This window comes from Zalophus californianus, chromosome 9 (genome assembly GCF_009762305.2).
Source record: "Zalophus californianus isolate mZalCal1 chromosome 9, mZalCal1.pri.v2, whole genome shotgun sequence".
Taxonomy (NCBI): domain Eukaryota; kingdom Metazoa; phylum Chordata; class Mammalia; order Carnivora; family Otariidae; genus Zalophus; species Zalophus californianus.
The window spans coordinates 82402399-82429441 of record NC_045603.1 but is presented as its reverse complement, the minus strand read 5'-3'; the positions used below and the strand labels follow the sequence as shown (position 1 = coordinate 82429441).

The 27043-nt window shown below is 37.0% G+C and overlaps 1 protein-coding gene across 15 annotated transcripts in view; it reads right to left on the bottom strand.

The window, feature by feature from the left end:
• The window catches only part of SOX5 (SRY-box transcription factor 5), a 1040220-nt gene that overhangs the window by 589011 nt on the left and 424166 nt on the right, over window positions 1-27043 (bottom strand). The window lies entirely within an intron of this gene.

Below are 27043 nucleotides of genomic sequence, written 5' to 3'. Positions count from 1 at the left end.
AAATATCTACTTGACATCTCCAGTGGAGGCCTCTCAGAAGATACAAAATCAATGTGTTCAAAACTGCACTCATTCATTTGGGTTGCCCCTTCCAGCACTCCTTATTTCAGTAAGGGTGCCACAGAGCACCCTGCTGCTCAAGGGGGAAAAAACAAAACAAAACAGGTAATCATCCTTATTCCTCTTCTCACTTCACCTCTCCCCCACCTAACTAACAAATCACTACATCCATGAGTTAGAGACCTAGCAGAGTCTCCATGGCTTAGGCTTTATTTGGCCCTTCTCTGCATGGCCACAACCACCATCCCATTCAGCTCAGCAGCATCTTTTGTTTGGACTGATGAAAGAGGCTACAGAAATACTTTTTTTTTTTTTTTTTAAGATTTTAAGAGAGAGAGAGAGCTAGAGAAAGCATGAGCAGGGTAGAGAGGCAGATGGAGAGGGAGAGGCAGGCTTCCCTGCTGAGCAGGGAGCCCAATGCAGGGCTCAATCTCAGGACCCTGGGATCCTGACCTAAGCTGAAGGCAGGATGCTATTGAAATAGGGTAGCAAGGAAGAACTCTCTAAACTTGACATTTTAGCAGAGGCCTAAAGGATGAAAAGACACCATACATGGGGGTGGGGATGGGGAAACGGAGAGTTCTACACAGCAGGAACAGTGTCTGCAAAGGCCCTGATATGGGGACAGCCTTCGTACATGTTCCCCAAACTGAAGGGTCGTGTGATGTAAACTTCGTAAATGAGAGGTTAGTGGCTCAAGTTGAAGTTAAAAGAGTTAAGCAGAAGCCATATTTTGCAGGACCTTATTGGCCAAGGCAAAGAATTTGGATTTAATTCCAGTAACAATGAGAAGCCATTGGAGGGCTTCAGACAGGGGAATACTATGGTATGATTATAATATGACCTGACTTATATTTTTAAGGGGTCCCTTGGACTGCTGTTGAGGAACAGATTTGTGAAAGAGCAGTGAGCTAGGAAGCAGAGTGACCAGGTGGGAAACTATTGCTAGAATCCAGAAGAAAAATGGTGAAATAGGAAGGCAGCAATGGAGAGAGAACAGAGGAGAGAGCTTCCATGTTTCTTTCAGATACAATCTGCAAATAGAAACATTGGGATTTACCGATAGATTTAAACACAATTATGAATATTTACAAGAACATCTGACTACTATTAATCTATACAAACATTCAGTCATGACTTAACTTCACATTGTGATTATAATGGTTATAATCAGTTGGATGGATTATACTAATTTAAAGCAAGGAATAATTTAGAGAAAATATTGAAAACACATCCATAATGAAGGTTCTTTTTTTTAATTTTTTATTGTTATGTTAATCACCATACATTACATCATTAGTTTTTGATGTAGTGTTCCATGAGTCATTGTTTGTGCATAACACCCAGTGCTCCACGCAGAACGTGCCCTCTTTAATAGCCATCACCAGGCTAACCCATCCCCCCACCCCCCTCCCCTCTAGAACCCTCAGTTTGTTTTTCAGAGTCCATCGTCTCTCATGGTTCGTCTCCCCCTCTGACTTACTCCCCTTCATTCTTCCCCTCCTGCTATCTTCTTCTTTTTCTTTTTTCTTAACATATATTGTATTATTTGCTTCAGAGGTACAGATCTGTGATTCAACAGTCTTGCACAATTCACAGCGCTCACCATAGCACGTACCCTACCCAATGTCTATCACCCAGCCACCCCAATAATGAAGGTTCTTTTGAAGGAATGTTAAACACCTTTTCAGTTGAATAGTCCCTTTTAGTCATTAGCAAGCATATTAAGAGCTTTAGTCTATATCTGTTAAAAACAAGTTCAGTACAATAGAAATACCATTTTTGTCATGACTAATGTATTTCTAATTTTTTTAATGGGATGCCGTAGACTTTGTTAACTAAACATTTCATTGGCCCAGCATGCTATCCTATTCCTTGTCTGATAAAAACATACCCCCTTCTTTGAGGGTATTCATCTCCTATCCTTGTGGTTTGAGTGTGCACAGGGCCTGTATCTGGACCTTACCTGATCTTACTGGCCACAAAAAAAATTGTACAGGGATGGGTATGTATCCAAATCAAGCATTCTCTGGATTTTTTTTTTTTTTTTTTAAATTGCACAGAGAGGATGGCTCTTTCTTCTCGATGGAGAGCTGCAACTGTCACTGTGGGAGAAGCCTGAGTTCAGCCTGAGTCCTAGTAACAAATTAAGGCAGAATACACTAGAAGATAATAGAAAAGAAGTAGAGCAAAACAGAGATTCTAAAATCAAGCTAGTTTAAGTTAGTCTAAGTTGAGTTTCTTTCACTACAACTGAAAGAGTCCTAACTTATAGGAAAGGATATAAATTTAATAAAGAGAATCCAAAAGATATTGGGTGAAAATTTTAAACGTTGGAGTCAGAGTTTAAAAAGGTTGAAAAGGTAATAGCAGAGTTTTAGGTTTTTGTTTATTCGTTTTATTTTGTTTTAGAGCAGAATTCTATATATTTATTTTTACATCATTCTAAAATGCCCATGGTAAAAATTCCAAAAAAAATGGCTATGTGTGTTTATGTGTATGCATGTGTGCATGTGTGTGTGTGTTTAAGACTGCATATGTACAGCATATATCTGGAAGGCTTCTCAAGAAACTGTGAATAGTGCTTGCCTCTGGGAGAGGCAAGAAAACAAAGGGATAGGAGTGAGAGAGAAAACCATGGGATGTGTTAGAAATATAACGTAGGAACAAAGAAGTCAGATCTGAAACAGTGTATTTGTGAAAAATGTATAACATACATTCAGATGCTTCAATAAAATGACTACATAAATGATTATTGAAGAAAACTGCCAGTCTAGGGTAAATATGTGTGTGGCCACTATGTCTCTGAAAGTTTTAGCTTTAATGAGAAAGATAGACATTGGGAGAGAGAACATGAAAGGCTAAGACCAACCTGCTTATCTGAATAAAAGAGAGGGCAGATGGTAAAAAACCATGTTCTTATAAAAATCATGTTCTAATTAATCTGAATCTGCTCCAATCTGCTGGACTTCAGAATTTAAAAATTTTAACTTACTCATATGTGGATATTTCGTTTGAATTGATGAAGTTTAATTAAAGATGGTCTGCTGGGAAGGGCAGCAAAAAAAAAAAAAAGTATGTATTTTCCTAGACCAATGAGTGTGTGTGTGTGTGTGTGTGTGTGTGTGTGTGTGTGTGTGTGTGTGTTTTAAGATTTTATTTATTTATTTATTTATTTGACAGAGAGAAACACAGGAAGAGAGGGAACACAAGCAGGGGAAGTGGGAGAGGAAGAAGCAGGCTTCATGCCAAGCAGGGAGCCCAATGCGGGGCTCAATCCCAGGACCCTGGGATCATGACCTGAGCCGAAGGCAGACGCTTAACGACTGAGCCACCCAGGAGCCCCAACCAATGAGTGCATTAATAGGCGTGACAGAAAAGTAAAAAAAGAGAAAGTGAGCTCAGCACACTTCCTGGATCCTCAAGAAGAACAGGTAGGAGGCAGGGGCTGCAGTTGTCTTAGGAACCCACAACACTGACCAGTGCCGTCTCCTTGCTTTTGATTGACCCCTTTCTTGTAGACATTTCTCTTCTTCCTCTACATACTCTGCGGGGGCAAATGTGCTCAACTCCTGGCTTTCTTCAACTAGTACCTATACCTCAAAGACAACCAAACGTATGCCGAATATATATATTATATTCAACTCTCATTCCAAATGCCAGCTCCATATTTTTCCCACTCTTTAGGTGTCCCAAACCACTAACATCTAACATATCCACAAGTGACTCATTGTTTTTCATTCCTCAAACCTATACCTCCTTCTGATCCCCAGTTAAATTATCACCATTCACCTAATTATCTAAACTAGGAATCTCCAAATTGTGCTCAAAAATCCATCATTCAAGATTCAACTCCAATGATATTGTCTCTGAAAACTTTTATCAACCTCCTCAGAGTTATTAACCTTTCTGGGTACATCTGTAGTATTTTTTAACTGTCTTTATTACAGCATTTATAACACTGTGTTGCATGGTTTTATTTGTGTGACATTCTTTGACATTACACCGGGAGTTTCTAGAGGGCAAGAGAGCTATCTGATGCATTTTCCAAGACCCAGAATCTAGTGCTATATTTACCATATAAGTAAAAGCGTAGTTATTGTTCATTGAATTTATTTATACCACTTGATTCCATTTCACAAAGTAAGAGTAATCCATTTTATATTGAAATGCATTACTAAACTAACATTTTAAATATGCAGTATTAACTTTACATATATTTATAATCTCACTGTAAGAATACGCAGAAGATGAAAATGTACAACAGAAGTGAATATCAGGTGGATGATTTTAGATCTGCAGCTGCTATTATTTATACTTTAAGAGTTATGAAGTATGTGAGTAATGGTGTATAGTATAAATTCATGTGATTGCCATGTGTAGGATATGTGAGAAAAAGAGAGGGAGAGGGAGTGGTACACATCTGTGTTATTAAAACTGTGTCTATGTTTAAAATGAGTATTTTCAGACTTAACAGGATCACTGGGTACAAAACCAATACCTCCACATTTTGTCTACACTGAACTAGATTCTCAGCATTTTTTCTTTATTTTTTTCCCCTCTTAGTGAAGCTAATTCAGGTTCACTCAAGTCCTAAAGGACCTTCAGGGAGCACATTTTGTTATCATTTTATTAATAATTTAAAGAAGCTTGTTTGCTCTACCATCCTGTCAAGTTCCCCTTCCTAGCTCTCTCCAACACCCAAAGCTAAGAAAAAAAAAGTTCCATTCAGTTATATCCAACAAACATGTATGGATCACACATATCCTGAAGCATTCTGCTATGGGCCAGGATGCAGACATGGCAGATTCGGACAACACCCATTCCCAAATAGCTTTCAATGAAGCAAAGTTAAAAGTTCGTAATAAAATGTTTTAAACTTTCTAATCTTACCATGTGTACCCAGTGTGCAATCCAGTCAGTAAATCGTCGGCCACAGAGCAAAGTTTTCCAACAGGATGACTAACTTGTTTTTATTTTTTTTTAATGTTTGATATCTTTTACAAAAACAAAAATTTTCTTACGTTAGAGAAATAATTATATGCATGATTAATTTTTTTTTGCCTTTCATGTCCTGCTCTGGAAGTTAGTACCAGAATAATAAATGTCCATTAGTGCTCATGTGAAGTGAAAAACAAGGAAAAGACAAGGGGTTAGGGCTCTTATAGTTAAGTTACCCAAGAGGAAACTGCATCAGGAATATTTATATACATGGGCTGGAATTTTAAGAATCAGTCCTAGGAAGACAAATTTATACAAAAGTTATATACTGTGAAGTGACTGCCACAATAAGCTTAGTTAATATCCATTATCACATACTTACAGTTTTGTTTTGTTTTTCTCTTATGATGAGAACTTTTAAGATTCACTTTCTTGGTAACTTTCAAATACACAATACAGTATTGTTAACTATACCCATAAGAAATTGTATAAGTTATATAAGAAATCATTCTTTAAGTGAGCATTTTAACATGCTCTTAATGTAAAAATCAACTCCAAATATTTTAATTCATTTTAAAATCAAACAAGCAAAATCAACAACAATATAATCACAGCCAAATGATGATGGGAAAAGTTATAGAAGTCATAGGCTGACTTTTAAATCCTGACATTCTTAAAAATAGGATCAAGACACTCCACAGGAGAGGACAGGAAGAAAGGAAAGGAGAGGCTGTGGCCTTACACGTGCACCTATCCCGCATCTCCCTGGAAAGCTGGTCCATGCCCAGAGAAGACTGTCCACAGTACTCTCAGTCCACCACATTAGGAGACTGGAATCCCTGTCGGTGAAAAATAAAATCTACCTAACAAGAGCGATACTAGCAGACAAGATGATATGCTCTCTGATTGTACAAATTTTAATATCTCTCTAATATTTCCAATACCGCAATAAAAATAAAAATAGAAAACACTGACTGGCATCCTGGCTTCCTGCTCTGCTTTAATAAGAATCTAATGCAGAAATGCAGAAAGTTACTGAGGAGATTCTGGGTCTTGCTACTGTGAGCAAGTAGATCACTCAGGACGTGTCACTCCCTGGAGAAAGAGTCGCATGCACAGCTTTAAAAAGTCATGAAGGAAAGTCCAGAGTTGTTCCCTTTCACCCAGGGTAATTGCTTTATGAACGAAGCTACCTGCCCTGGCGCCTTTCCTCGATGTCAAAAGCATCGGGAACATCCTCTGTATTTAAGAAGGATAAAGAGAGATGACTGTGGTGTGAAATCAGGGGGAGTGAGGACTGCCTTCCCCTTTTTAAGAGCAGCATCAATTAAACCCAGGGGAGGCGGGTACAGTTTACTAGTTAATTAGTCCAGGGATGAGGTTCTTTCATGTGTAATTCAGAACAGGAACACCTGGTGTGCGGCTCTTCAAAGGACAAGGGCGGGGGGCAGGGAAGCCAAACAATGCAGGAGAGGTCACACCAGAAAGCAAGAGCACAGGAACAAAAACTGTTTCTCTCTGACCTTCACCCTGCTGTAAATAAAATGAGATTCCTGAGGGTCCCTCCCTCATCAGTCCGGGGAGAACAAACAGCTTCTGGCCCACTTGGGGAGTTCTAAAAAGACATGGTGTTAACTAATTGTTTTATAACCCAATTAAAAAGAAAACAGAGAGCCAGAGAAATGCAAATAGGGATATAATGATTATAATCACATTCTGATATACAGCACACACCAAAACTATTGGCATGCTCTTCCTCTGTTGTGTGACCAGGGCTGCCCATGGAACGTTCAACAAAATTAGGAAGGGACGCTTCTACTAGAGGACAAATTACCTTGTTCTGTTGAATCAGAAATTGAGCAGTTTGCTAATGGAACACCTCTCGTTGTGAATTCTAAAATGGTGAGGTCATTTTTTTTTTTTTAAATTGTTGCTTCTAAACCTTCTGGTTGTAGACAGGTTGATAAATGCAGGTGAAGAAACATTAATGCTTAAATTGAGCCAAATAATACATGATTTCAGCTGTGGTGTCCCTTTAAAGAAAAAATAATAAATTTTTAGAGTTTTTATTAGTGGGTTCATTCAGAAGGAATGAGGGAAAGTACCTGGAATGGATGGAATCTGGTACCTTTTAAAAACCTCCACCATGAGAAATTCTACAACAGAGAACACAGTGTCTGAAGATACCATGAAAAAAGGCTGCCATAAAGAGTTTTAACGTAATTTTAAAGATTGCAGGTTCAGAAGAAAATGGCTTAACAATTTCTAGCTTTAGTTATACTTGTTTCTGCTCTAGGGAAAACTTTAATAAAAGCAGTTTCACACCCCACTTTGTGTGTGCGTGTTGGGGGTGGGGATATGTGTTTATTTTCTACACTCACACAAACACACTTACAAAACCAGGCTTCAGATCCATCAAATCAAAGACATTTGGGAGACAGAGAAGTGGACAAGAAAGTGAAGAAATTGTAAAAATGTTCTTAGCACATCTCTGCAGCTCTGTATCTATACTACGAATGAACAGTTAGCCAGAGACAGGAGAGTTGAATAAAAACACAGAATTATCTGGTGGCTCAAGGAAAAGAAAGTCACTAAAAGAGATAGTAAAAATAAGTGTAGACAACTGACTTGTTACTTACATGAGTATAAGGATTCTCTTTTAAACTGCTGAGCGCATGGAAAATAATGTCTTCCCAACTATTCAAAATCATTAGTTTCAGGTTCTAGTTATTTAAGTAATAATCCAGAAAAAGAAAAGTATCTTTCCTCCATATTTTTTTTAAATTCACTAATTTATTGGTTAAGGGTCAAAATCTGTCCTGGAAAGAAAGAGTGAAAATTGGCTTAGATTGAAAAGAAGAGAAAGCAGTCTTGTCATGAGTCAGGCTAGGAGGACAGACACAGAAAAAGCCAAACACTAAAAACAGAAAACACTGTTTCTTCCAAGGCCATGCAGCCATTGCAAAATGTCAAAAGGACCCTCTCATTTTTATCAATGTCACTCCAGGCCCACTTTGTTAGTTTTATTTCTCATCAGTAATACTCAATTACTGCTAAACTGCACCCGTCGAAACTATAATGGCATCCAATCTCTAGTTAATTCCCACTTCTAATCCTACCTCAGAAACAGCAACCAATCCAAAACTGACCCCTCCGTCTCTTAGAATCTCCTCAAAATCCCCAACCTCAAATTTTTTTCTCTCCTAGCTCTTGTCAGAGGAATTCCCTGGTTCTTTGGCATCCCCTTCCTCACTACAAGTCTGTAAGTATGATCTTGTCAAACTACAGGCTTGTTCCTGGTGGTTCTGGTTGATTAGGCTTTTACACATTCAGTTAACAATCACTGAGGATCCACGAAATGAAGGGATGGATGTTCTAGGAAAGATAAATGAAAATAAGTAGAGTATCCCTTGCTTTTCTGAGGTCCTGCTATGTTGGAGAGATAAGACAGATATATAAATAATGGAAATAAATACCACATATAATAATTGCAACCAAATAGGTATGAACAAAGTATTCTGGATGGTCACAGGACAGAAGGATGGCTGTCAGGATGGGACCTGAGAATGCTTACAGGGAAAGTAGCATATGGCCCAGATAGTAAAAGAGATTTCACTGAGGTCTGGGGGCAGGCAGTCCAAGTAGAAGGGAAAGCAAGAAACTCATGTAGAGACTGGGAAGACCAGTGTGTTCAGGGAATGACAGCTGACTTCAGTTAGAACACAAAGTATGCACGTGAAATTACTGGAAGTCAGCCTGAAATCTGAGACTAAAAGAGATGTGTTTGGTAGATAATACAAAACCACTAAAGGTTTCTGAACAAAGCAATAGCTCCATGAGAGGTATACTTTGCAATGATTCGCCCTATAATGTTACGAGACATTGGAAAGTATTACAGAAAAAAGTATGCATTGTTAAAACAGTCAGGCAGACACTCCCCCCACCCCCCCGAGGGGATTAGGAAATAGAACAAGAAACTACAATGGCACAACGGGGTTTTGCAGGAGGGGAGAGAGATTGGGTTTAACTCTGAATCCAAAAAGGAGAAGTGGGAATTTATAGCCAAGGAGCAGAGTGCGTGTGGGTCAGTGGGTGAAAAATTAGTATGAGGAAATGTCAGGAGTAAGGAGAGATTTCCTTAGAGAGAAGCCAACCTAACAGGATACTTGCGGAAGGCAGGTTGGCGTGATCAGACAACACCTGAAGGGTGGCAGAAGATGAAGAGCCTCGTCAGATATCAGGTGGGGAGGGGGCGATCAGATACTGAGGAAGGGGGATTCTGGCTCAACTAACTTACCAAGATTCTTGCTAAAACTGGGCAATTCAGAGGTAAACATGGAAGCCCAAAAGTGCAGTTGAGAAGAGAGGAGCTTGACTACAGTTTGGTCAAGGAGAGACTGTCAAAAGACAGCGGCTATTTTAAGTCACTCTGATAGGAGTTAACCAGGGTTCAAAGTAAAATGGTAAAAACAGGGATAGAAAGGAACCAAGCATCTGAGAGAGACACTAAAGGCAAAGTATCAAGTTAGTGGTGGCAGATAGGAGGCCCAAAGCAAGACAGAGGAATCAGGGAGGGCTGTGGTGTGCAGCCTGGGTCCCCCCTGAGACTTATGGAACCCTTAAAGGAAGAGGGGACAGACATCTGGCAGGGAGATGAGGCACTGGACGAGTCCTGGGTTTACATTCCATCACATTCCACAGCAGTCCAAATTCCTAGTCTCTCTCCGATCCATTTTAATCACTATCCTGAAGAGAGTGAGCAACTAAACAAAGTGAGTATTTTATGGCAAAATGTGGGTTTAAGTATTACTTTCAGTCATTACTTGAGATGTGAACTTGGCAATTATTTAACTTCTCTAGCCCCAAACCTCTTCTTGTGTGCAAAGGGAATTAAATAATATCTGTCTAATAGAGATAGTGAGATGATTAAATCAGCCAGGATGTGGTGTGCCTGACCAAGCACTGACAGTGTTTCAGTGGGATTCAGCCCTGGACGGGGTGGGGGAGGGCAGTTGGGGCAGGGGTGGAGTGGACAGTTTTGCATGTTCAAGGCTTCTTTCTGGCCCTCTACAAGCATAGCAAAAAGGCATGACTCTCCATACCTATGAGTGCCTCAGTAGGTTAAGCATCTGCCTTTGCTTCAGGTCATGCCAGGGTCCTGGGATCAAGCCCCACGTGGGGCTCCTTGCTCATTGGGGAGTCTGCTTCTCCTTCTCCCTCTGCCCCTCTCCCGTTTGTGCTCTCTCTCTCTCTCTCTCAAATAAATAAACAAAAAAATCTTTAAAAAAAAAAGCCACTTTAAAACCAAATTCCCATTTTGGAAAGGACTCTTGCTTCTACTTCTAAAGTTTTCTGTCTGTTTGGGGTTGTTTTTAAATGTGCATGTTATCTGATATGTTCAGTCTGGATTGAAGGCCTTTAATTTGTTACTCTACCTCAAATAAATTAGAGTTTTAATAAGTCTATTAGGCTGTAAAAATTCTTTCAGATCTGTTCTCACTCAAAATCTTGCACTACACTTCAAAAATATCATTCACTCCTAAACAGGGCTCGTAAAGGTCTGGAACTTTAAAGTAGCTGGGTCTTTTAAGAACAGATAAGAATGAAGTGCACTCTTTACATTTCAAAGTAATATTCCAGTTTCCAAAACCCAGCTTCTTTTTATGGGTTTGCAGTGCACAGAAAAAAAGTTATTTTATTAAATAAACACCCAAATAAGTGCAGTCATTATTGACAATTATAAGTGGCATATGTAGTCTAATAAAGTAAAATAGCATATCTATGCGGGTACCTTCTCTCCTGAGATTTTGCTGTACCTGTGGTGAGAAGTGCAGTAGGAGGGGAAGGAGGCAAGGTTGGAGGAGTCTGATAGCAATCTCCATTCACAGAGTTGCATAACCCTGTTCTAGAGCTTTCTAACATTTGCCTTGACATCATGTGCCATTTTCCAACTTACAATTATTTTTTCATCTTAGGTCACAATGAATAAGAACACACGAAAGCTCTCTAGAGAGAATCGGTGAAAAGAAAATGCATAAATGTAAAACGTATAAAGTTCAAAGTTGTCTTCACCCAGGATCGTGATTCTGTTGTGCCTTTTAACGAGATAAGATCAAATCCACCACCAACTACGGAGACGAAGCATCTCTTGGATTAGAACGGCTCTGCTGCTGAGCAGTCTAAGATGGAAAATAAAGAAGCTGGTAGCTAATAGAACTTAAAGGAACACACGTGTGGTGCATTACAATGACCTGGCTGTAAGCTTGGCTGGACTCTAGCCTTCACATGCCAAAGGCTTCATACTATTTTGGAGGCCGCTCGTGGATAGAACTCTGATTTACATCTCGTCCTTAAATATAAACTTTTAGCAAAATCTTGCCACTTAAAACAATGTCAGAGTAAGTTTCAGTATACCAACTGAGGGAACAGAGGCATTACCCACTTGTTTATCCCTGTGTTCTGTAGCAGAAGTACCAAAGCAAAAAAAGGAAATGTGCTTGCTTTTGACAATTGAATTTTTCTCATGTTCATCTGCTAACACTTTCTTACATTGTAAGTTTGCATTTATTTTGCAAGGACTATATTGATCCTACACACAGAGATGACACCACTCTCCTCCAGGCTGGCCTGTCAATCAGTGTACCATCTCTTCACATACAACATGTTCCATATTTTCTTTGCTAACATAGCCAGTGGTGTTTTGGTTTAGTTGTGCGTTAAATTAATCCTACATGTTCATGAACACTTAAACATCAAATCTAAAGATTAGGAAGCAAGGAGGCATTTATTATAGAAGCACCTGTGTGTGTGCAAGGTTGAGGCGGGGTAACAGGTTTGCAGGACAGGTAAGAAAACACGTATTTTCCTTTTAAAGATATTTAGTCTTAAAGATACAGGTCTAACATTCCACTCTTATGAAACAACCTATTCTGGGCACCTGCAGGTGAAGGAGCAGATAATAAGAGGTACACTTCAGAGACATAAAAATTTTTCACTTCAATTTCAACTACGTCCATCTCCAGGATCATCCTGGAGATACTCCCCCTATTTAAAAAAAAAAAAAATTGCTGTAGGATGTTCCAGCTATTGCAACTCTGTGTGTGTCCCAGGCAACATAATAGATTATACCTCGACTCCTTAAAAAGCACCCTGATAATATGCAAGGCTAAAATGTCAGAAGCTATTAGAAACTCTCAGATGCACAATATATCTCCATCCCTGAGTTTTCCCCTTACACTGCGAAACACCAGACAACAGGCATGCAAACTGCTCAGCTGCAACTGTTCCAAGTCGAATAATTACAACTTGTCAGAAAGAATTAATTTTCCCATTTCTCATAAAGATGTGTAAAAATTACCATGTTATTATACACTGACACTCTCTGGAGGCAGACACAAAATTTAATTTTGAATTCTTTCCGCATATTAAATTAAATCCATAAATAAGAGTTTAGGCATTCACTCGGAAGCATATGTTCATTGGGAGCGAAAGCCAACACGAGCCCGGCTGTAATGGCTGTTGTAATGTTTTAATAGCTCGCTTCTTCTAAGCACCAATAAATTTACATGATCATAACAGTCGTGGGCATACAAGAAGCCCATTACTGTCTGGGCACAGGCAGCAGTGTTAACAGGATGGAAAAATGGAAAAAGGAAAAAAACTCTTAAATAAAATTAGGCAACTGCACTTGTCAGCTGCTCCATGATTGAATTTTTAATATTGTGGTCAATTGGTCAAAACAAATAATGGGATAAAATATTTTAATGCATTTAGAACCTGTTTCTGTGGTTAGCCCACAAAATAGTTTTTTGTTTGTTGGCTTTTCAAAAAATGGACCATTTCAATCTTGCTGTTTTGAGCAATTTTATATTTAAAGATACATGGTATAATTTTTAATCTCTTAAAGGACATTTGCTGTCTACGTGTCCATATTTTAAATTGGGGCATTTCAGATTCAACTCAAAGGGTGGCTCTTTTTAGCCAATAGACTCGCACCTCAGGAAAACTGGGGTGCTAAGAAGGGAGCCCAAGGCCAGCATTGTAGGGCACACAAGTACATTACCTGTCTGTCCTCTGCCTGGACCAGAGAATGCTTTCCTTTGGAGACACAAATGAATATATGTTCTATTATTAGAATACAAACTCAAAAGAAAATACTACAGCCTCCAGACCCTTGTTGAGGTGGTATATATTCAATTTAGTAGGGTTTGTTTTCTGAATGAAGAGCTTACTTCTTAATTTCTATGAGCAAATTCACCCTGGTTGTGAAAACAAAATACAGATAAATCTATACCATGTTTCACATTACTTAAGTGGTTTTGAAGGATAAAGAGTCTGAAGTAATGGATGGTCTAAAAGTGTAGGTCAATGCTGGCTGGTTGGCGCTTCTAATCCTAATCACACAGATGCTGTCACTCATGGGAAGCTATGGCAGTGGGGATGGGGTGGGCCTGTTAGCAAAGGATCAGAGAGGGAGTCATGTTCAGAAGAGCAAGGATATGTGATGAAGGATATGTGACTAGCCTAAGGGCTTTTTCCATAAAGGCATGATGGGTGATGCATACCTAGAAAAGTGATATGAACTAAGGATATAAATGGGAAAAAAAATAACTTTTGGAAAAATGGCCTGTGGATTTGAGTATATTCACCCTTATAGATAAAGACTATGGTCACATAGGTAATGCTTAGCCCTATGATCTGTCTTAACTGAGAAAGTGGTGCTACTTAAAATCATACACACACACACACACACACACACACACACACACACACACAGAGCACAGTCAGTTTTGAATCATGAGATGTTTTATATATATTCAGATTATCAAAAAAGTCCATGATTTAAGAGTTCTCTATTTGGGACAAAATATTAACCAAGTATTTTGTACCAAAAAGATAGATAACAAACTCTTGCCCCTTAAAAATAAAAGATCTTAGGACGGTGTATGTTCTTGTAAATAGTCTATAATTAATTGTTGTCATTTAGTAGAAAGTCAGAATAACTGTTCTACATTTCCAAAGCATGCATAGATGCAACCAGAATCTCTTATTAAGAAACGGAGGTTGCTTATTACCAGCTGAAATGAGCTTCAGATTTTCAATTAAATTTATAGAAAAATTAAACTAAATAAATATCCTAATACTCCCAGCAGCACATAACTTATTTCTATCAAATCACACATATTAACAAATATATTTTAAAAAAATCATTAATCCTCAAAAGTAACAGAGGAACCGACAGAAATTACACACTAAGTATTTCTAGATCAGAGATAGAGGAGCACATATAAAACTATTAGAACGTTGTGGGGGAAAAGAAAAACCTTCCCGAAACTTCATAAATGACTCTGAAATCTTTCTTCAAACCTCTTTCTTCATTGCTAAAAAAAAAAAAAAAACAAAAAACAAGGGATGTGTGGAGTGTTTTAAACCTCTTTTTAAAGTCTTTCTTCTCCCACATGATTTTTTTTTTATTCAGGTTGCTATTAAAATGCTTTACCAGGTGAAATATATTTATATCCAAAGTGTTGCAAAGTATTATTAAATGAAGAAAATCTGTTAGCAAGAAGTTTTAAGAAGAAAATGGTTGCAGACTGTACCTGAATAATGGAATATGGTGGATATATTAAAAGGGAATTAGGTTTTTACAGCTAAACGTGTATAGGATGATAAAAAATATTAATAATATTACCTGTGGTATGGAGGAAGATTTTGACTATGAAAGAATACTACATTAAACTATCTTTTTTCACCCTGCAGGGTCTTTCGTATTATAAATGGAATAATCCTTCAGGAGCCAAATGACCCTCTGCCCATTTCAGAAAGGACACTCATTGTACCAAAGGACAAGTAACTTCTCTGACACGAGTTAATCTTAACACACACAAATGAAACCCATTTGAATAACACAGTATTTCTTTCTCAAATACTATAAACTGGTCTGTTTATTTATTATTTAGACGACATCAATGTGCCATATGCCCAAAATTCTAGTAACAATGTAAACAGGTGGTAATAAAAATGTGAGTTATTAGGGTCTAAAATCTGATAAAAGCCTAGTCAGTATAGTTTTCAGGAGGCTGGGGAATGTAATTACTCAAACTGTTGAATTAATCACTGGTTGAATCATGTTTATATTTAGGTGTGGCGGACTTCGTGAATGGAAAGGAATTCTTAATTATAAAATGAGGTAAGCATTTAAAGTCTGCTAGACGTTTCTTTATAATGAAATACCTGGGATCAAATTAACCAGTCTTTACATTCCCCCTTCATGCCCTTCCCTCTGAATCAAATTTTGAGAAATATGGAAAATTTCTCCTTGTCCTACTTTTTCCCACTTTGAAAAAAGGAACGACCACCATCAACAGAAGCATTTTTCTTCCCAGGAACAGAAAGACATTAAATACACTACTGGGTGCTCACTAGTATAAGGGTAGCGAGAGAAGAAACCAGGGGGAAGGGGTTACATAGCACTGCCTCTCTTCTCTCCAACTTCTTTCTCCCATCTATCTCTTGAGATTGGGTTTAAATTGAAGGTACATATAACACTGAGTCCCCCACCTAAAATGAAAGGGAGACTTAGGGTACTGGTTTCTCCTTCACATAAACTAAAATGTCATTCCTCTAATGAGGTATAAAATTTGGATTATAGTATATCTATTTTAGACAATGTCCAAAGAAGACTTATTGCTAGTAATACTAATAGTGGTGTACAGAAATATCACCTTTTCTACTTCCCTTTTCCTCTCTATAATGGGAAATGGATGGAGGGGGCATTTGATAAGGATACCCTCTCTAATCTTTGAAAAAGCCTATTAACCTTTGATTCTCGTCAACATTTACTTTTTCCATCCACTTACATATTTTTTTTCTTTAAAACACATACTATTGGAACAAATGGATTTACTATTCCATTAAAAACAACAACAACAACAAAGTAGACAAAATTTGTGAAGCAATGTTTTCCCCCCCAAAGATTTTATCTGTTTATTTGAGAGAGAGTGGGAATGAGAGAGAGAGAGAGAGAGAGAGCATGAGCAGGGTGAGGGGCTGAGGGGCAGAGGGAGAGGGAGAAGCAGACTCCCCATTGATCAGGGAGCCCAGCGTGGGACTCTATCCCAGGACTCCGGGATTATGACTTGAGCTGAAGGCAGACACTAAACCAACTGAGCCACCCAGACACCCACAATGCTTTTTGAAATATTGGAAATCTGGTACACAACAACATTGATCCCTGAGAACAAGGAAACAAATGAGATGAGCTCTATGATTGACCCAGGTTATTCTCTTGAGAGGATTTACAGGCTCAGGTAAGGCAGCTCAGGTGGAGTTGGGAGATCCCCTGATTTGAGGAGACAGAGCTGAATCTAAGAAGACAAAGGCAGCTAGGGTTTATAGGACAAACTAGTGGAGAGGTGAGAGCTGCACAGAGAATTTGGGAGATGTATAGAGGGTTCTCCTAAACATTTAGCAGAATCAAGATCAGCCAATGTGTTAGGTAACTTCCCAAGGCTAGGGAAAGAACAATCCCCCAAATTAGAGGAACAAGTAACTAGGGTTTATATAGGCTAGGAATAGGGCCTATACCCACCAGTCACACTGGAGGACTCACAATTCAGAGCTACATTAAACTACTCAAAGTATCTTGCCTTAATAGTAGGGAAAAAATGGCTGTAGAAAACAGGTTGGTTTGGTCTCATCTAACAAATCATAAAAGCAAGACCCAATAGGATTGATCTGTTTCCACTGAGTCCCAGGGGAAAAAAAAAAAACTCAAGAATACTTATAAGGATACAAAAATATCCAACATCAAGTGAGATAAACCTTGGACAATTTGGCATCTGATTAAAACAAAACAAAAGAAAACATGATTAAGTATTCAAAGAAGGAGGAAAATATGACCCACAATTAGAAGAAAAATCAATCACTCAAAACTGACCTCAAATTGACAGAGATGCTAGAATGAGGGGAAATGTTAAATAACAATTGTAACAGTTATTTAACTGTATTTCATATGTTCAAAAACCTAGGTGAAAGACAGAAAACGTTAAGTAAAGACATGGAACATATATTAAAAAAAAAGACTCCAAACTAACTTCTAGACATGAAAATGTCAATGTTTCCAGGGAAGAAGAAGAAGAAGAAAAAAATGCTTAAAATTAAGAATACACCAGATGGACATTGGGGAGGGTATGTGCTATGGTGAGCGCTGTGAATGGTGTAAGACTGTTGACTCACAGACCTATACCTCTGAAACAAATAATACATTATATGTTAAAAATAAAAAAATAGAAGAGTAAGATAGCAGGAAGGGAAAAATGAAGGGGGGGGAAATCGGAGGGGGAGATGAACCATGACAGACTATGGACTCTGAAAAACAAACTGAGAGTTCTAGAGGGGAGGGGGATGGGAGATGGGTTAGCCTGGTGATGGGTATTAAAGAGGGCACGTTCTTTTTTTTTTTTAAGATTTTATTTATTTATTTGAGAGAGAGAGAATGAGAGACAGACAGCATGAGAGGGAAGAGGGTCAGAGGGAGAAGCAGACCCCCAGCTGAGCAGGGAGCCCATTGTGGGACTTGATCCCGGGACTCCAGGATCATGACCTGAGCCGAAGGCAGTCGCTTAACTAACTGAGCCACCCAGGCGCCCAAGAGGGCACGTTCTGCATGGAGCACTGGGTGTGATAAGCAAACAATGAATCATGGAACACTACATCAAAAACTAATGATGTAATGTATGGTGATTAACATAACATAATAATAAAAAAAATACACTGGGTGGGATTAATGACAGAAAGAGATTAAAGGAAAAACAATAGTAAGCTTAAAGACATAGAAATACAAGTGTCCTAAATGAAACATAGATAAGAAACTCAAGAAGAACAACAACAGCAAAAACACAGAACTAGTGAGCTGTGGGACAACTCCAGGAACTGCACATTCTGATACAGGGGCTGATGGAGTAACAGAAACTGAGAAGGGAAAAATAATATTGGAAGAAATAATAGCAGAAAAACTTTCAAATATAATGAAAAGTATAAACCCACAGATCAAAGAAGGAAAACAACTGACAACCTTGAATTCTATACCCAGCAAAAATACCTTTCAAAAAACACAGGTGATGTACTAAATATAAAATACAAAAACAAGAGGCAAAAGAATTTATCATGATTAGATCCACCATACGGAAATTTAAAAGAAAGTTCTTCAAGCAGAAGACAATAAATTCTACCAGATGGAAATATGGATTGACAAAATGGAATGGAGAACACTGGAAATGATGACTACATGGATAAATTATATTTTTTTCTAATTTAAGTGAGCAACTTTAAAAGATAATTGACTAAAAAATAATAATCATGTAGTGTTGGGTTTGCAACATATGTAGAAACAAAGGATACGACAAAAATAGCATAAATGCCAAGAGGGGAAAAAGTGAAAATATGATATTTTAAGAATCTCATAATATATGGGGAATAGTATAACATAACTTAAAGGTGGGCTATGATAAACTGAACACACATAGACTATAAATCTTAAAGCAATTCTATAACAAAAAAACAAATGGCTGTAATTTATACACCAAAAATAAAACAAAATAAAATATTAAATTAATTGTATCTCAATTTAAAAATAAATAAGTAAAATAAAATATTAATTTTTAAGGAAAAAAGGAAAAGGGGCAAAAAGCAAATTGGGCAAATACAAAACAAATAGCAAGAAGGTGGATTTAAACTTGTCAATAATAATATTAAGTGTAAGTCACCTGAATTACTATTAAAAGACAGAGATTGTTAGAGTGAAATAACAAACAACAGTTAACTACATGCTGCTTACAAGAAACCCACTATATATATAAAGACATAAAGAAGTTAAGCAGAAATGGATACAAAAAGATACATCATAAGATGTATGTAAAAAGATACATCAATTAATGTTAATTAATTGTAGAAAGCTGGAACAGCTGCATTAATATCAGATAAAGTAGATTTCAGAAAAAAGACTATAACCAGAAATGGAAAAGATTATTTCATAATAATAAAGGGGTCAATTTATCAAAAGGACATAATGACCCTAAACATTTACGAACCAGAGGAGGAAAATAAATAAAGTACAAGAATAAATAAATCCACAATTACACCCACAGATTTCATATCCTTCTCTCAAGAATTGATAGAAAAATAGACAGAAAATCACTAAAGATAGGTTTGAAGAACATTATCAACCAATTTGACATAACTGACTTTTGTAGAACACTCTACTCAACAATAGCAGAGTACATGTCTTTTCTAAGTCCAGATGAAACATTTACAAAGAGAGACCATATTCAATCCATAAAACAAGTCTCAATAAATTTTAAATGATTCAGCCTTACAATGGTATGTTCTATTAAATTAGAAATCCAATGATTTTACGATATCTGGAACATCCCACAATATTTGGAGACTAAATGCCACAATTCTAAATAACCCAAGGGTCAAAGACAAACTCACAAACAAATTAGAAAGTATTCTGAACTGAGTGAAAATGAAAATATAGCATATCAAAATTTGTGAGATCTTGCTAAAACAATATTGAGGGGAAATTTATAGTTTTACATGCCTATATTAGAAAAAAGGAAAACTCTCAAACAAGGGGCCTCAGTTTCCTCCTTAAGAACCTAAACAAAAAGCATAAACAAAATTCAGAGTAAGCAAAAATGGGAAGTAATGAAGATCAGAGTGAACTGAATGAAATAGAAAATAAAAATCAACAGAGAAAAATCAATGAGATCAAAATCTGGTTCTTTGAGAAATTTGAGAAAACTGATAAATCTCTAGCCAGACTGCTCAGAAAAGGAAAAGAAACAGAGAGATGAGACACAAATTACCAGTATGAGGAATGAGAGAAGTGGCATCACTAGGGATTCTTCAGATGTTCAAATGATAATAAGATAACATTATGACCAATTTTATGCCAAAAATTTGACAACTTGTACAAAATGGGCATATTCATGAAATTATACTACTAATGCTCACTCAGGAATAAATAGATAATACAGTAGCTTTATGTCCATTTTTTAAAAATGAAATTATAGTAAAAAACAAACAAACAAAACTTTCCCACAATGAAAGCTCTAGGCCAAAATTGCTTCACTGGCCAATCTGCCAAAGAGTTAATAAATGAACAATTTCTTACAAACTCTCCCACAAAGTTGAAAAGGTAGGAAAAGGTCTCAATTCATTCTATGAGGCCAACATACACTGATATCAATTCAGAAAATGACAAACAAAAAATACAGACCATTATCACTCATGAACATAGATACAGATACACTTAACAAAATGTTAACCAATTGAATCTAAGCAGAGTTTATACCTGCAATGCAAGATTGTTTTAAAATTTGAAAACTAGTCAATGTAATTTACAATATCAACAAACTAAAAAGAAAGACTGTGATAATATCAATAGATGTACAAAAAACACTTTTAACATCCAACATCTATTCTTCACAAAAATTCTCAGTGGACTAAAAGTAGGAGGGAATCTTCTCAATGTGATAAAGAACATCTACCAAAAAACTTACAGGTAGCATCATACTTAAATATGAAAGATGTATGCTAACTCCTAAGACTGAGAATAAGACAAAGGGTCTACTATCATAATTTCTATTCATCTTTTATTGGAGACTGTACTGGAACACAATAAGGCAAGAAAAAGCAATAAAAGCCAGCTAGATATGAAAGCAATAAGTAAAACTGTGTTTATTCATAGACAATGTAATTGTCTATATAGAAAATCTGATTGAATTTACAATAAAGCTACTGAAGCTAATGAGTTAGGAGGGTTGTAGAATATAAAAGCAATACAGAAAAAACAACTGCACTCTACATACCAAAATGGAAAATTCAAAATCAAAATTTAAAATAAAATTATCATTTATAATAATATGAAAATTATGAAATAGGAATTAACCTGAAAAAAATGTGCAAAACCTACATACTGAATATTATAAATCATTGATGAGATAAATTAAAGAAGACCTACATCAGTGGAGAAATATACTTTGTTCATTAGTCGGAAGACTCAATGTTAAAATGCCAATTCTCAAATTATTTCACAGACTACAAACAAGTCCAGTATAAACCCAATCAAAAACACCATAAAGTTTTTTTAATTAATTATTTTTAATGTAGTGTTCCATGATTCATTGTTGCATATAACACTCAGTGTTCCATGCAATACATGCCCTCCTTAATATGCATCACTGGGCTAACCCATCTGTGCACCCCTCTCCCCTCTAAAACCCTCAGTTTGTTTCTCAGAGTCCATAGTCTCTCATGGTTCATCTCCCCCTCCGATTTCCCCCTTTTTTTAAAAAAATTTTTTTGGAGAAATGGACAAATTCATTCTAAAATTCATCTGAAATGCTAAGGCCCTGGAATAGTTACATTACCTTGAGGAAAAAATACAAAATTTGTGTAATAACCAGAGATTTCAAGTCTTATTATGAAGCTACAGTAATGTGGTATTAGCGTAAAGAGGGACAAATACATCAACAGAACATCATAGAGAGTTTAGAAATTGACCCACAGATCTATAGAAAACTGATTTTGACAGAGGTGCAAAATGGAAATTCAATGGATAAAGTATAGTTTTTTAAAAATTGGTGCTGGAAGAAGTGGTCATCCATACAGAAAAAATAAAAACTTCAATCCACACCTTGCACCATATATTAGTATTAACTCGAAATGGGTCATAGATCTAAAACTAAATCCTAAATTTACAGAATTTCTAGAAGAACACATAGAAAAAAATCTTTGTGACTTCAGGTGAGGCAAACACTTCTTAGATACAACAACAAAAGCATAATCCTTAAGAAAAAAATAAGTTGACTTCATCAAAATAAAAAAATTCTATTCATCAAAGACATTAAAAAAAAAAGAACAGTATAGTCACTGGCCACAGGTAAATACTTTCAAATCATATATTGAGAAAGCACTTGCATCCAAAATATATAAAGGATTCTCAAAACTCAATAATAAGAAAACAAATAACCTAATTTAAAAATGGGCAAGTGATATGAACAAACAATTCAACAAGAAGATATGCAGATAGCAAATAAGCAGATGAGAATATTCTCAACATCATTCTTCATTAGGTATTTGTAAATTAAAACCACTGTGAGATATAAACTACACATCTATTAGAATGACTAAAATTTAAAAGACCAACCACACCAAGTGGTGGTGAGGATGTGGAAGAACTAGAATTCCCATACACTGTTGTAGCTTCTTAAAAACTTAGACATATGTCTACCCTATGATCCAGTCAATCCATTTCTAGGTATTTACTCCAGAGATATTAAGAAATATAGCCATAAAAAAGTGAACATGAATGCTAACTGCTAAGAGGAGCTTTCTTTGCAATAGTCAAAATGGAAATAACCCAAATACCTTACAACAGATGAATAGACAAATGAATTGTTTATATAACATACAATAGAATACTACTCAGAAATAATAAGTAATGAATGTTGATACACATAATGACATGGATAAACTTAAATAATTATGGTCAGCAAAAGAAACCAGACAAAAGGGTTTTCCCTTTTGTACATGATGTACATTTAAGGAATGGGAAGGGGAAGAAGATGTTATGAAGGAGATTAAGATATGGCAGCTAAAAAGATGGAGAAAAAGCCAGCTTAACAATTATCTCAAAAGCCAATAGATATAAAAATTTTAAAAGGAAGAAGAGTCAACAACTCACACAAAGCACAGACACTAAGTTAAAACAGGGCTGAATCCAGGGTGCCTGGGTGGCTCAGTCGTTAAGTGTCTGCCTTCAGCTCAGGTCATGATCCCAGGGTCCTGGGATCGAGCCCCGCATTGGGCTCCCTGCCCCGCGGGAAGCCTGCTTCTCCCTCTCCCACTCCCCGTGCTTGTGCACTCTCTCTCTGTCTGTCAAATAAATAAATAAAATCTTAAAAAAAAAAAAAAGGCTGAATCCTAGCTCCTGGGCATGGTAACAGAGAATCTTGGGTTGCGGCTAAAACAGAGTTGTGACAGGATTGGTGGCAAAGTCAAGAACTCAGTGGTGAGGAAGAAGGTTTTCAAACACAGAATCTGCAAGGCAAAGGCCCTTTTTCAGGTAGATATGAAGGTAATTGCATGGGAGATGAATTTAAAGAGAATTAAGTTATGTGCTATGGTGAGCGCTGTGAATTGTGTAAGACTGATGAATCACAGACCTGTACCCCTGAAACAAATAATACATTATATGTTAATAAAAAAAGGAGAATTAGGAAGGATGACCATTTTTCTTAAAGATTTTATTTATTTATTTGACACAGAGAGAGAGAGTGGAATCACAAGTAGGCAGAGCGGCAGGCAGAGGGAGAGGGAGAAGCAGGCTCCCAGCTGAGCAGGAAGCCTGATGCGGGGCTCGATCCCAGGACCCTGAGATCATGACCTGAGCTGAAGGCAGACACTTAACTGACTGAGCCACCCAGGTGCCCCAAGATGACCATTTTTAAAGCAGTGTACTGGAGTGAGGTAAAGAGGGTCTATATAAAAATGGTGTCAGTCATTAGAACGGAAAACTATTGCACAACATCACAAAGAAAAGATATCATATGACTTATTAACATACTAAATGTAAATGTCAAAAGAGATTGAGAACTAAAATAAGATCCCATGTTTAAAGTCATGGCAGATTGGAAAAATAGGAATATTAATAGCAATGAGAAAGCTGGGAATGAGACTCGTCTGGAGAAGGCAAGAGGAACATTCTAATCTACTAAGCAATTTTATCTTTCTCTAGTTTCCTATTCCAAGATGTAGAGATATTTGCAAAGGTGTACATAATAAATCTATAATTCATGAAAAAGAAATCCTACACATTTGCTGGAATTTTTATAAAAATTAGACATGCCAACTTGATGAGATAGTATATCATCTATCATTTATTTGAGTGTTATTAATAAAGTCACAGTCATAATTTTAACTGCATAATTATAATTGAGGAAAAGTTCTCTCTGATATATCTGTTAAAACTTTAGCTAGTTGTCGGTGGTGATAATGATGATGGTGATGATGAGGATGATGTGTGTGCGTGTGTGTTAGAGAAATTTTGATGCGACAGCAGTGTCCTCAGGGCATCGTATCAGTTGCTTGGTATTTGAAAAGCAACTCCTTCCTGAATTACTCAAACAGCAAAATGAACACAATATACTCTTCAGCTACTGCTCTGCCCTCAAGCTTGGGAGTCGAAAAGAAAAATTTCTCACTGGCTTTTTTTTTTTTTTTAATTAGGGCTGCAGAGAACTGATTTCTCTCTTTTTTTTTTTTTTAAGATTTTATTTATTTACTTGACAGAGAGAGACACAGCGAGAGAGGGAACACAAGCAGGGGGAGTGGGAGAGGGAGAAGCAGGCTTCCCTCTGAGCAGGGAGCCCGATGCGGGGCTCGATCCCAGGACCATGGGACCATGACCTGAGCGAAAGGCAGATGCTAAATGACTGAGCCACCCAGGCACCCCGATTTCTCTCTTTCTTATAAAAGAATGATTTCCTAGAACTTGAGGAAAGAGGTAAGTAAGCCTACAGTTTCTCAAGACCACATGAACTAAAATATATTCATTCTATCATAACCCCTTTTGATATATATTCCGCTATACTTTGTTCTTAATCATAAGTAGATTTGAAGAAGCTAGGAAAATGTCTCATCTCATTGAATTCATTAAGAAATCCTTACACATTTAAAACCCTCCATTTCCCTCAGTCACTGAAAGGCTTTCAACTGATTTGTTTTCCAACATACAGACATTTTCTATTCTGTCGAAATCTTATCTTGAGTCTTTGTGAATTTCTTTAGACTTCCATTAATATACTATGTACATAAATAAAAATGTAAGTTGTCATATGTCTTGTGTAAAACTAGTTTTTCTGAGAGTTCAAAGATTTTTTTAGTCTTTAATTAGTTAAAAGTATGTTACAGAATTTCATATGACATTGATTAAAGAGGTCTTTTGTCTATTTGTTACCAATCCAGCATGACTTTCATGCACATGTTATGAGTTTTTATCTGGCGGATTTTAACTACCTTGAGCAAGAGTACTTTGACAACTCTTATAGAGGGATGAAGCCCCGAGAAAGCAAGCTCTAAATCGTACTTTTTAACCAGCTTTGCTTTGCTCCAGACCTGTGTCTCCTATTTGTGCCCTGGATTCTTCATCTGTGAAATGGAGATACATTTTGCTTGTACTAGCCTGATGGGTTTGAAAGAAAAAATAACAGAATATCACGTTTAAAGTATCTCAAAAAAAAAAAGGCCATAAGTGGATATAAACTAACATGCTTTTCTCCCCCACCCCCCAAAACATACAATTTATCATTGTTACTATCATCATTGTTTGTTTAAACCACCTTAAATTTGGCAAAGGTTCTTGAACTTATTAATATACTGGAATGAATAACATATGATAGGATAGCACTGCATTATTTGGTAAGACTTTGTCATAAAATTGAGTAAAGAAAGCAAAACGAAGGTGCTTAGTGCAGTTCAGACCTAACACAGAGCGGGAAAAAACTGTAATCATACCTAATTAGTGTTAAAATAATGTTTCCCTTTGAAATGTTTAATTAAATTAGTTCTATTTTATTACATAAACATTCTTGATGTGGAGCACTCTGTAGAGCTCGAAGACTCTGATGAGTTCAGTGGTGCAAAGTGTTTCTGTGCCCTGTGTGGGGCAGAACCTGACAAGGAGTGGCTGTTGTTAGCAGATGTCTGGACCATCCATGGAGCCAGGATGCTTGCTCCAAACAGCAGGCCATCATTTCAACCTTTGTTGCTTCTCCCAAACCTCCCATTGTGCTTTCAATTTAACAGGATCACAAGCAGACAAAGAAATTTCTTACAATTTGCCCTTCGGTTCAGAGACGAATTCTATTTAAACTTGTCTAACCTCTCATAACATATTAGTTATTGTTGCCAGTCTGTGTGTGTCCCCTGGCAATGAGCTACTCGTTCTGGGAGAAGGAGGGGGTGCCCTTCAGTTTGATAAAGCAAGACCAGATTTACTGGCACACTTACAGGATGCTTGTCTCAAGATTGCAGCAAATTTAATTAACCTTATTACAAATATGGTTTTCTTGATGATTACATCACAATTTGGTCTTACTTTGCCTACTGCTGTTTCAAAGTAATATATGCTTTCTAAAGTAGTTTTCTAGAAAAGCTTGGACTATTGGAATAAGTACACTTATCCTGGCCATGACCTCTCCTATGTATGCCCTTGTGTATATATGTGTGTGTATATATATATATATATATATATATATATATATATATATATGTATATATATACACAACATCTTCTTCCCAGGATCCTTGTGACATTACTTTTGTTCCTGCATACCTCACTGAAATAATGACAAGAGGTAACTTTACAATAAAACTAAAGTGATTCTAAGACATTAAATAAACATAGAAGTTCTGGTGTGGAAATCAATACAAGACTTAATTGCCGTCCTAAATTCTTACCAAAGAGACTACTCTGGTCTATGAAAAGTACAAGGAATTTTATGACTTTCAAAGCACTAGTCAGGTCCTTAACAGATAAAATGTCTTATGTGAATACAAACACACACACACAGACACACACACACACACACACCCCTAAATGTGTGTTCATCTCCAAAGTACTTTTGTCTCCCTCATCCCTGAGACTCTCAGTCCCTAGAAGTAACCTACCAGACTAATCCTCAGCACATGCCTAGAATGCCCCACTTGCAATTAACAAGCTTTCCTTTAAGCAAGTAGCTCAGGAGAGCCCTCTTCCTCTAGGCAATTTCCCAGGGGAAACTAGGAGAATGGGAGTAACACCCACCCAGGAGCAACTCTCAAGGTTCCATCTGATCTCAAAATATACAGGTGTCCTTTTGCTCCTAAATGGTATGGGCCTATGGAAACATCTATAAAATGTAAGGCTTTAGAGATACTGAGATCTAGGTTGCCTGACTTTAGATGCTAGCCAGAAGAACCAGGCCTAATCAGC